The sequence below is a fragment of the Notamacropus eugenii genome, chromosome 3 (assembly GCF_028372415.1).
Source record: "Notamacropus eugenii isolate mMacEug1 chromosome 3, mMacEug1.pri_v2, whole genome shotgun sequence".
Taxonomy (NCBI): Eukaryota; Metazoa; Chordata; class Mammalia; order Diprotodontia; family Macropodidae; genus Notamacropus; species Notamacropus eugenii.
The window spans coordinates 382,707,087-382,716,281 of record NC_092874.1 but is presented as its reverse complement, the minus strand read 5'-3'; positions in this window follow the sequence as shown (position 1 = coordinate 382,716,281).

The following is a 9,195-nucleotide window of genomic DNA, read 5'->3' as shown; positions in this document are numbered from 1 at the left end:
GGGAACAGAGGTTCAGAGAAGATTGATAGTTTGCACATGGCCACACAGTAAGGAAGATAGTCAGAATTTGAACCCAGGTCTTCTGATTCTCAGGCCAGTGCTATTTCCCCAGCACAAAGGTTCTATTAGTAGTAGTAGTGGTAGTAGTAGTAGTAGTAGTAGTAGTAGTAGTAGTAGTAGTAATAGTGGTGGTGGTGGTGGTGCTGGTATTGGTGTTATTTTCTTTTTAACCATCTAATGTCTTTAACACAGCAATTTTTTCTGTAGTATTGCAATGGTTCTATAAATGTGCAACTACTTGTGATGGGTATATGACAATAATTTAAATCAGTTGGCTATCTTCTGGATAGAAAGCTACAGCACAAACAAGATAAGCTTAATGAAAAATAGAAATAGTATGTGTTCTATAAATGTATGTAAAATACTTAAATGAATGGTGAAATGAAAATTTAAAATGTGATTGTTTAAAATAAACCACCTCCTCCTTTGAGTTTTCAAGGTAGAGACATCTGAAAGATATTTTATGTTCTGGGTTACTTTCTCACTGAATTTGAAATGGGGTTAAAGTAACTAGAAAGAAACTCTTGGTCTCACTGGGGTTGGTTAATCAATCTACTTTGGTAATAAAGGACTTTGTCGGCTGGAAGATCCTTAGAGCTTTTATTATGTGGCATTCATTTATGGAAGTATAACTTTTTCTTCATTAAAGTTTCTGAAATTTGAAAAAGAAACAGAAAGACATGCATGTGAGCTTAAAACAAGGTGTTGAAACCAAATCTATTGTACTTCAAGCTAAGTAAAATAAGGAGGGTTACAAACTTGATAATCATACAAAAAAAAACTTTTATAAGACCTGGTTCAAAGAGATAATCAGGGAAACTAGATTTTGCTAAAAGTTATCACAGACAAATAAGGAAAGCAAATAAGAGAGAAAAATTCACCTTTTGCACATATGACTAAGGGAAGGTTTTATAACCAAACAAAACACAGAGAATTAAAGGAAATAAAATGGAGGATTTGGATTATGTGAAATTTAAAAGTTTTTGCACAAACCAAAACAATTCAGCCAAAACTTGAAGGAAAACAGAAAACAGAAACTGGGGAGAATTTATAGCAAGTTATTCTGAAAAAGGTCTCATTTCTCAAATATATGAGGAACAGAATCAAATTTGCAAAAATAAGAACAATATAATATTGAAAAAGGTCAAAGGATATGAAGAAGAAGTTGTCAGAAGAAATCAAAGCTGTAAATAGTCTCATGAAAATATACTCTAGATAACTCTTGATTAGAGAAATTCAAACTATATCTCTGGGATGCAACAACAATCACACCAGACTGGCTAATTTGAAGGGGAAAAATCACAAATACTGGAGGCATTATGGGGAATAAAAGCCACATTAGAATACTGTTGATAGGGTTGTGAACTGTTCCAACCATTCTGGAGAACAACTTTGAAATATGACCAAAGGGCAATAAAATTGTAAACCATCTGACCCAGCAATACCACTATTTATCAGTATCCCAAAGAGATCAAAGAATGCAGAAAAACCTATATGTTCTAAAATATTTATAGCAGTGTGTATTTGGTGGCAAAAAAATGTCAAATGGAAATGATGCCCATCAGAGGGGGAATGAGTGGACAAATTGTGGTATGCTTGTGATAGAATACTATTGTGGTGTAAGAAATGACAAAGGGGATGATTTCAAAAAGAATTGAGAATACTTGTATGAACTGCTACAAAATGAAAAACAATTTGCACAGTAACAGGAAAATTGCAATTTTGATTAACTGTGAAAGACTTAGCTACTCTCCTTGATACAATGATCCAACATTCATTCCAACACTACTGTGATGAAAAAAGCTATCCGTCTGCACCAAGAGAAATTATGAAGTCTAAATGTATGTTGAAGTCCACTGTTTTCACATTATTTTTCTTGTTCTTTGGAAGAAGGTTAAAATGGAAATATGTTTTTCATGACTTCACAGGTAAAATGATTCATATTGCTTGACTTCACAATGCGTAGGGAAAAGGCCAGAAGGAGGAAGAATATTTCAAAATCAAAATTTTAAAAATCAATGTAAAAAATGAAAAGGAGAAAAAAATGTAGACAACAAGGGATCTACTTCAAGAATATAATTAAGAACTTCTAAAGCACCACTTGTCTGTCTTCAGAGCTATTCCTTCCTGTCATGAAGCCCTATTTGTTATTTATTATTTTTAAAAATTCCAAATGAGCCTTGAAAGGCAGAAATTTCAACAGACTCTCAACAAATTATCATAAAAAATATCTAGATATTCGAAATGCTAAACTTTTAATTACTAAGAAATGTAAGCAATGAGAGTGTTGATCTCTTATTGCAACAGCACTTCACTTTTTGGGCCGCTGGGTGGCAGAGTAGGTAGAGAGGTCGACCTGGAGTCAGAAAGACTTAAATTAAAATCTGACCTCAGAAACTTAGTAGCTGTGGGACCTTGAGAAGTCATTTACCCATGTATGCCTCTGTTTCCTCATCTGTAAAACAATCGGGGCAAGTAAATAACAAACCACTCCAATATTTGAGCCAAGAAAACCCTGAATGGGGTGGGGAACAGTCAGATACAACTGAACAACAAAAAAAAAACAATAACAAAAGACTTTAAACTAATTTTCAAAATCCGAAGTGAAGGCAAAAGGAGAAAAAGTGGAGGCACCTGTAGTAGATAACCTTTGTACCTTTTACTGTATTGTAAACTTTTTGAGGAGGTTAGCTACAAAGGATAGAGGAGATATAAGACGTTAGCAGAGAGAGAAAGATCAAGTGGGGGTTAACTCAGGATAGAAGACACATGGGCTTCTTTGTAGGCAATAAGAAATGAGTCCTTAGACAGGGACAGACTGAAAACAATACATGAATGGAAATGATAGATGGGGCAATCCATTAGAAGAGATGGAATTACTTGATCACGTAGAGGAGTAAAGTTACTTCATCATGTGATACAGATGTAATGGAGGGGCAAGTAACAGATGTTCCACATCTGAAAAATGGGACTTGAGGGAGAGGAGAAAAGAAATTCAATGAGAAAAGCCTCATATTTTGTCTGGTAAAATGTGAGTGAAGATTCTCAGTTGAGAGAGTGAAAAAAAGGGAGCAATGGAAGTTTTGAGGAGGGAAGCAAATGTTTGGAAGGGTCACTATGTAGAAAGGGATCATTAGTGCCCTTAGTAACATAGTTAAGTTGTGTCAGATGTGGGCTTTGAATTCAGGTCTTCCTGACTATGAATGTAGCACAATGTCCTTTGTCTGATATGCCCTAAAAAGTTTAGTCCCTTCTAAGGGCTTAAAGAAATCTACAAATAAGTGATTCATGAAAATAATTACATGTTTGCATTGACCCTGGAATAGACATAAATATAAAATAACTAAAAGAGTCAAAGATTAGAGAATTTAAAGATAAAAGAGATCTCAGTTCGTATACAATTTATTTATTTTTTTATTTTTATTTTTTATTTTTAATACAGTTTATAACGGGTAAAGCAATTCAAACTTTTGGTCAGGTAATATTTCTTTTTAAAGCATTTATGATATGGACCACAAAAGAATTTTTTTTCAAACATTAATCAACTGAGACACAAATAATATTTATGTTGCTAACTTCACAAGCTCCTGACCTAATTGTCTCTATAGCATTACTAAGAATTAAAGAACCCTAGCTTATTGTTGTTGGTCTAAAGTCCTATGCCTAATAGCTTAATTTTAGACTTAACCTGGGATGTTCCCCCTACCAATAATCTATGATTGAATAGATCTGGTATTAAACTTACAAACCTTTTGACTATAGGAAATTGCCACCAAGAGTACGGACATTACAGGGATACAGTATCTCCCCAACTTCATGTCAAGTCCAGGCAGGATTAGATTATCCACTTGCATTCAATCAGGCTTAAAGTCTGCCAGGTGTCTGTGAGGAAATTGAGTCAGGAGAATGCTACCTTAGCCTATGCTGAACAAGCCACTCTCCCACCCTTGCCATGAGATCACCTTTTGCAGTTCATACCAGCATCTCACCAGCTTACTGGCATCATGGGTTGGAGGCTCTGATCGCCTTTCTTGCTACCCATACCTGGAGTTAGACTCAGAAGAACAGTCACTTAATAGTCTCAAAGCATCCAAAAATTTCGAGTTCCAATAACCAGATTTCAAATATTATTACAATTTCACTCTGGCTAAGGAACATCTTTTGAGGCAAGTCTTAAGTGGCTTACATGCCTTTCTATACATGTTCTAGTTCCTGATTGAATGGTAATCATAAAATCAAATTTACCATTAAAACCTTAACTTTTCCATCAATGCCAAATTTGCCCAAGGTTGCCTTCCTCTAGGGAATTTAGACTGAAATTCTTTTCCCCAAACTAAATATGTCATTGATTTATTCTCAGTAATTAATTCAGTCAATTGTTTTAATACAAATTGCTTTTACCTCACTTTGTAACATGTCCAATTTTTCTCCCCATCACTCCCCTCCCTTGGTATACAATTTAAACCCTCATTATTCACCTTGGAAACTCTAATAAAGATCAGTATTCAAAATCTACTTCTAAAACTTCTTAACTGTAGGGAGAATGCTAAGTCACTTACTGTGTATAAACTATTCCTTCATCTATAAAATAGAGACAATGGTTCCTAAAATGACTGTATTCAAGTTACTGAAATAGCTACTGTAGGCATTATGCAGGGTTGTTGCGAGAGTTTAAGTTGCAGACCCAGAGTCATAGATCTAAGAAAGACACAAAAGCAGAAATCAAAGCCTGGTCCTGCCTCCCAAGGCTTTGGGAGGGTTATGCATTGTTCCTGATGTCAGAAGGTAAAAGGCCTTTTGAGTGGATATTTTAGTTTATCCTCACCAAGGAAGCATTTTTTGATGCACCAGGATCACCTGTCTCCATCCCTCTTGGACCAAGTAAGATAATACCCATTATGGGAACACTTAAATAGTCATTTCCCTTTGAAATTAAGGGGCATCCTTGAGATTGTCCCTCAATCTCAATGCTGCAACTGAGCACATGGAGCAACCATCTCCCTTATTTAAAAAAAAAAAATGTGTTTATGTTTCAGGACAAAACTTCTCTGGCTCTGGTCAGTATTCTAGGTAATGATGAATGAATATATGAAACCATCACCACTGTGCCTCTAGGAATCCTCAATCCATTGATCTCAGCAGTTTACTTGGCAACCCTTTCAACCCTGGGAACTATGAGAAACAGCCTGAGATTTTCATGTATCACCTGTCTAGATATTCCACCTGTACCAGGGCATCATATGTGACTGCTTCCTGGGAAGAAAACCAACAGTTCTAAGATAATGGACAGGGTCACGATTTCCTCATCACTCAGATTCTGAAAAGAGACCGAGAAATATTCAAACAAAGTTATCCTACCATTGTTGTATAATTTAGTCATATCACAAGAATTTAGGAAAGACATTTTCCTCACTGTCCAGAATACCTATAAAAGATATGAAATGCATTCAGTGACATGACAGGAATTTCCCACTGAAATCTACCATCACAAGGATAAAGATTAAGTCTAACCAGGGTTGCTCAACCTCTTTTCTCCAATATCGGCTCTGCTTTTTCCACAAACCTGCCTCATCATCAGTTGTTTCTGGGAGTAATAAAAATGACATTTGATTTCAGGGAATTTTCTTTTTGTCCTGGTATGCTGATAGAACAAATATATTAGAAGTTTCTAGCAATAGTCAAGAAGAGGGAGGATAAGTGCCTGTAGTTGGGTAGTTGTACATTAAGTGAAGCAAATAGTGAGGAAAGAGGTCTTTAGTGAGATCATTTATCTAGAAGTGGAGGGAAACTCGAAAGCCATGTAGTCCAGTATCCTGACTTTTCTGTTCAGTAAACTGAGGCCTGAAGAGATTATGTGACTTTGCCAAAGTCTCTTAGGTGAGAGAGTTATGATTTGAACATAGGTCCTCAGATTTCAGAGACAATACTCTATCCAGAAAGTAATGATAAACATCAATTACATTTATAAACATAGTGCCTAGTGTTTATATTTTACCTACATTATTTCATTTGAGCACCATAACAAGCTTGTGAAATTGCTAATGCATGAAGGTTTCTCTCCATTTTTCAGATAAGGTAATTGAGGTTCAGGGCAATAAAATGACTGTTGCAACATCACTGAGCTAGTAAGTGGCTGAAACTGAGACTAGAATCTGGCCTTCTGATTCCCAACTCTAGTTCCCTATATTGATAATCCTTTTTATGTTTTAGTATAATCAAGTTCCTCTCATTGACTAATTTGATTAAAGAAGATATTCCCCACCTATTTCTTGGCCTGGGAACATTCCTAGGAAGGCCCACATCTTTTGTTAATGAGGCACTGGCTTTTAAGGGTTATAAAGCCCTCTGTCTCTGAAAAATGTATAAATATTCAGAGGTGAGATTTTTACCTTGGGGTCTAGTTTTTGGAAGAAGGTTTGTGTGGCAGATAAGACTCTGGGAAGCTGCTAACCAGCCCCCTGACTTTGAAAACCCAGATGTTGTTGCTTCATTTTCTGGTAACTATGTATGTATGTAATGGTCAGACAGTTGTATCTGTCTCTTGATCTGTGATGTATGTATTGCTTATGTCAGGCAGCTGGAAGCACTATCTGTTGACCCTGATTTCTCTGTATTTTCTCTGATCTTCAGAGTGTTGACTCTTCCCTGTGAACTAAGTGAATGATGCATGTGTTTGATCAAAGTGATTATTGATCCCCTTTCCCTTAAAATACGTTGCCTCCCACCCGCTGAGTTCTGGTATGAATGTTTAGGTATAAAAAAGGAGAGTCAATATCCTACTTATGGTTTAATGAGAATAGTGCTAATTAAATCACAGTTTGAAAAGTTTACCTGCAAATTTTTTGTTTCAAGAGACACGTTTACTTTTTTTCTTTCCAGTGAGGCTATTTACAATTTTTTTCAGTCATTGTATCATTAAGCACCCTGACATAAACAGTGGGGCCTGCTATCACAGGTTCTTTGATCTGCTTTTGGAAAAGGAAAGGCAACTTTTGAGGGATTAACAGTCTCCTCCAATCAAGCACATATATCATTCACTTAGTTCAGGAAATCAACAGTCAGTGCTTCCAAACTGTCTGACATAAGCAACACATATATCACACATCAACAGACATGTCCAACTTTCTGACTATAGTTACCATAGAGGAAGCACCAACATTTGGGTTTTTGAAGCTAGGGGTCTACTTAGCAATTTCCCAGAGTCTCTTCTGTGCCAACCCAGTTTCTTCCAAAACTAAGCCTCAAAGTAAAACCTCACCCTCAGAGTATTTATACCCTTTCCAAAGCCAGAGGGCATCATAACCCTTGAGAACCAGTGCCTCTGTAAGAAAAGGTGTGGGTCTTCCTAAAAGTATTCCCAGGTCCATTAATAAGTGGCTAAGATCTTTAATCAAATTACTCAATGAGAGACACTTGATTATACTAAAACATAAGGATTATCAATACAGGGAACTGCATTTGGGAATCAGAAGGCCAGATAAAGTCTTCAGATTTAGAACCAGAGGGCATCATAACCCTTGAGAACCAGTGCCTCACTAACAAAAGATGTGGGACTTCCTACATATCCTCCCTAATCAAATTCCCCTTAACGGGAAGGCCCATTAATGGGTGGGGAAAATCTTTAATCTCATTAACAATACAAATACAAGTAGTGTTTCTAGTTAAAGAAACTCTTGCTTCTGCATTTTAGTCCTAGTAAAGACTCTTGGTTTATAATGGCAAAATTCAGTCAGAGGCATTATACTTCTTGATTATGCTAAAACAAAAACAGAAAAAGATTCTACTTTGCTTGCCCTTAGAGTCATGCTTGATGCTTTGTGGCTCTACTTGGTGTTTTTGTTGCTAAGATATTGTTGTGGTTTGGAATTTCCTTCTCCAGTACATTTTACAGATAATGATACTGAGGCAAACAGAGTTAAATGACTTACCCAGTGTCACACAAGATGATTCTTTCTGACTCCAAGCCAGACACTCTATCTTATCTGTCCAACAAGTTGAGCACAAGGAAACATGATCTAGGCCAGGGAATAGAGTAAAATTTTCAGATTGGGAAGTAGAAGAGAATTAAATGATCATCAGGGCTAATGCCATGCATTTACCTATGACAAGCAAGTATTGGCAAGTGAAATAAAGTACCCAGGGATCAAAAAAGTACTAAGTAGAACAGTTAGAATAAAAGAATTGATTATTTTTCTTGAAAATGTTGTTTTGGGGGTGGAGCCAAGATGGCAGAGTGAAAGCAGGGACGTTCTTGAACTGTCTCCCTAAACTCAACCAAATACCTCTAAAAATGACTCTAAACAAATTAAAGAGCTTTAGAATCCAAAAAGTGATGGAGTGAAACAAATTTCCAGCCCCAGACAGCCTGGAGGGTTAATGGGAGCCATCTGACCCACTAGACTGAGAGTGGAGTTGAGCAGAGTTCAGTCAGGCATGGGCCTTGATAGCATGGATGGCTTCAGCCTCAGGGTACTGAATTGCTAGCAGCTGTGGCCTTTTCCTGACTTCTCAACTGACAAACACCAAAAACGGCATAGAAGGTCATTGAGAGAAGTCTGGGATATCTGGTCTAGCTGGGGACCAGATCCAGTCACAGGGTGGAGAAGGAAGGGGTGCTGGTGCTGGGCATGGCAACTACAGAGTCTGCAGCAGTCTGGGCCAACAGACAGCGGGGGATTGAATAGCTGATACAAAACCCCTGAACCCTGGGACAATACACCCATATCCACACCCACCAGAAGCAGAGCCCTACCTGGACAAAGAGTTTCAGTCAAGTATTTGGCTGGGATCACAAGTATACAGTGAAAAAAAAAACTCAGACCTATATAATCTTACTTTGGTGACAAAGAAGATCAAAACATACAACCAGAGGAAAACAAAATCAAAGTGCCTTCATCAAAAGCCTCTAAGGAAAATATGAATTGGTCACAAGCCATGGAAGAGCTCAAAAAAAAGATTTTGAAAATCAAAGAAGAGAAGTAGAGGAAAAATTGGGAAGAGAAATGAGAATGATGCAAGAAAATCATGAAAGACAAGTCAATAACTTGCTAAAGCAGAAACACACAAAAAAATACTGAAGAAAATAATGCTTTAAAAAACAGACTAAACCAAATGGCAAAAGAGGTCCAAAAAGCT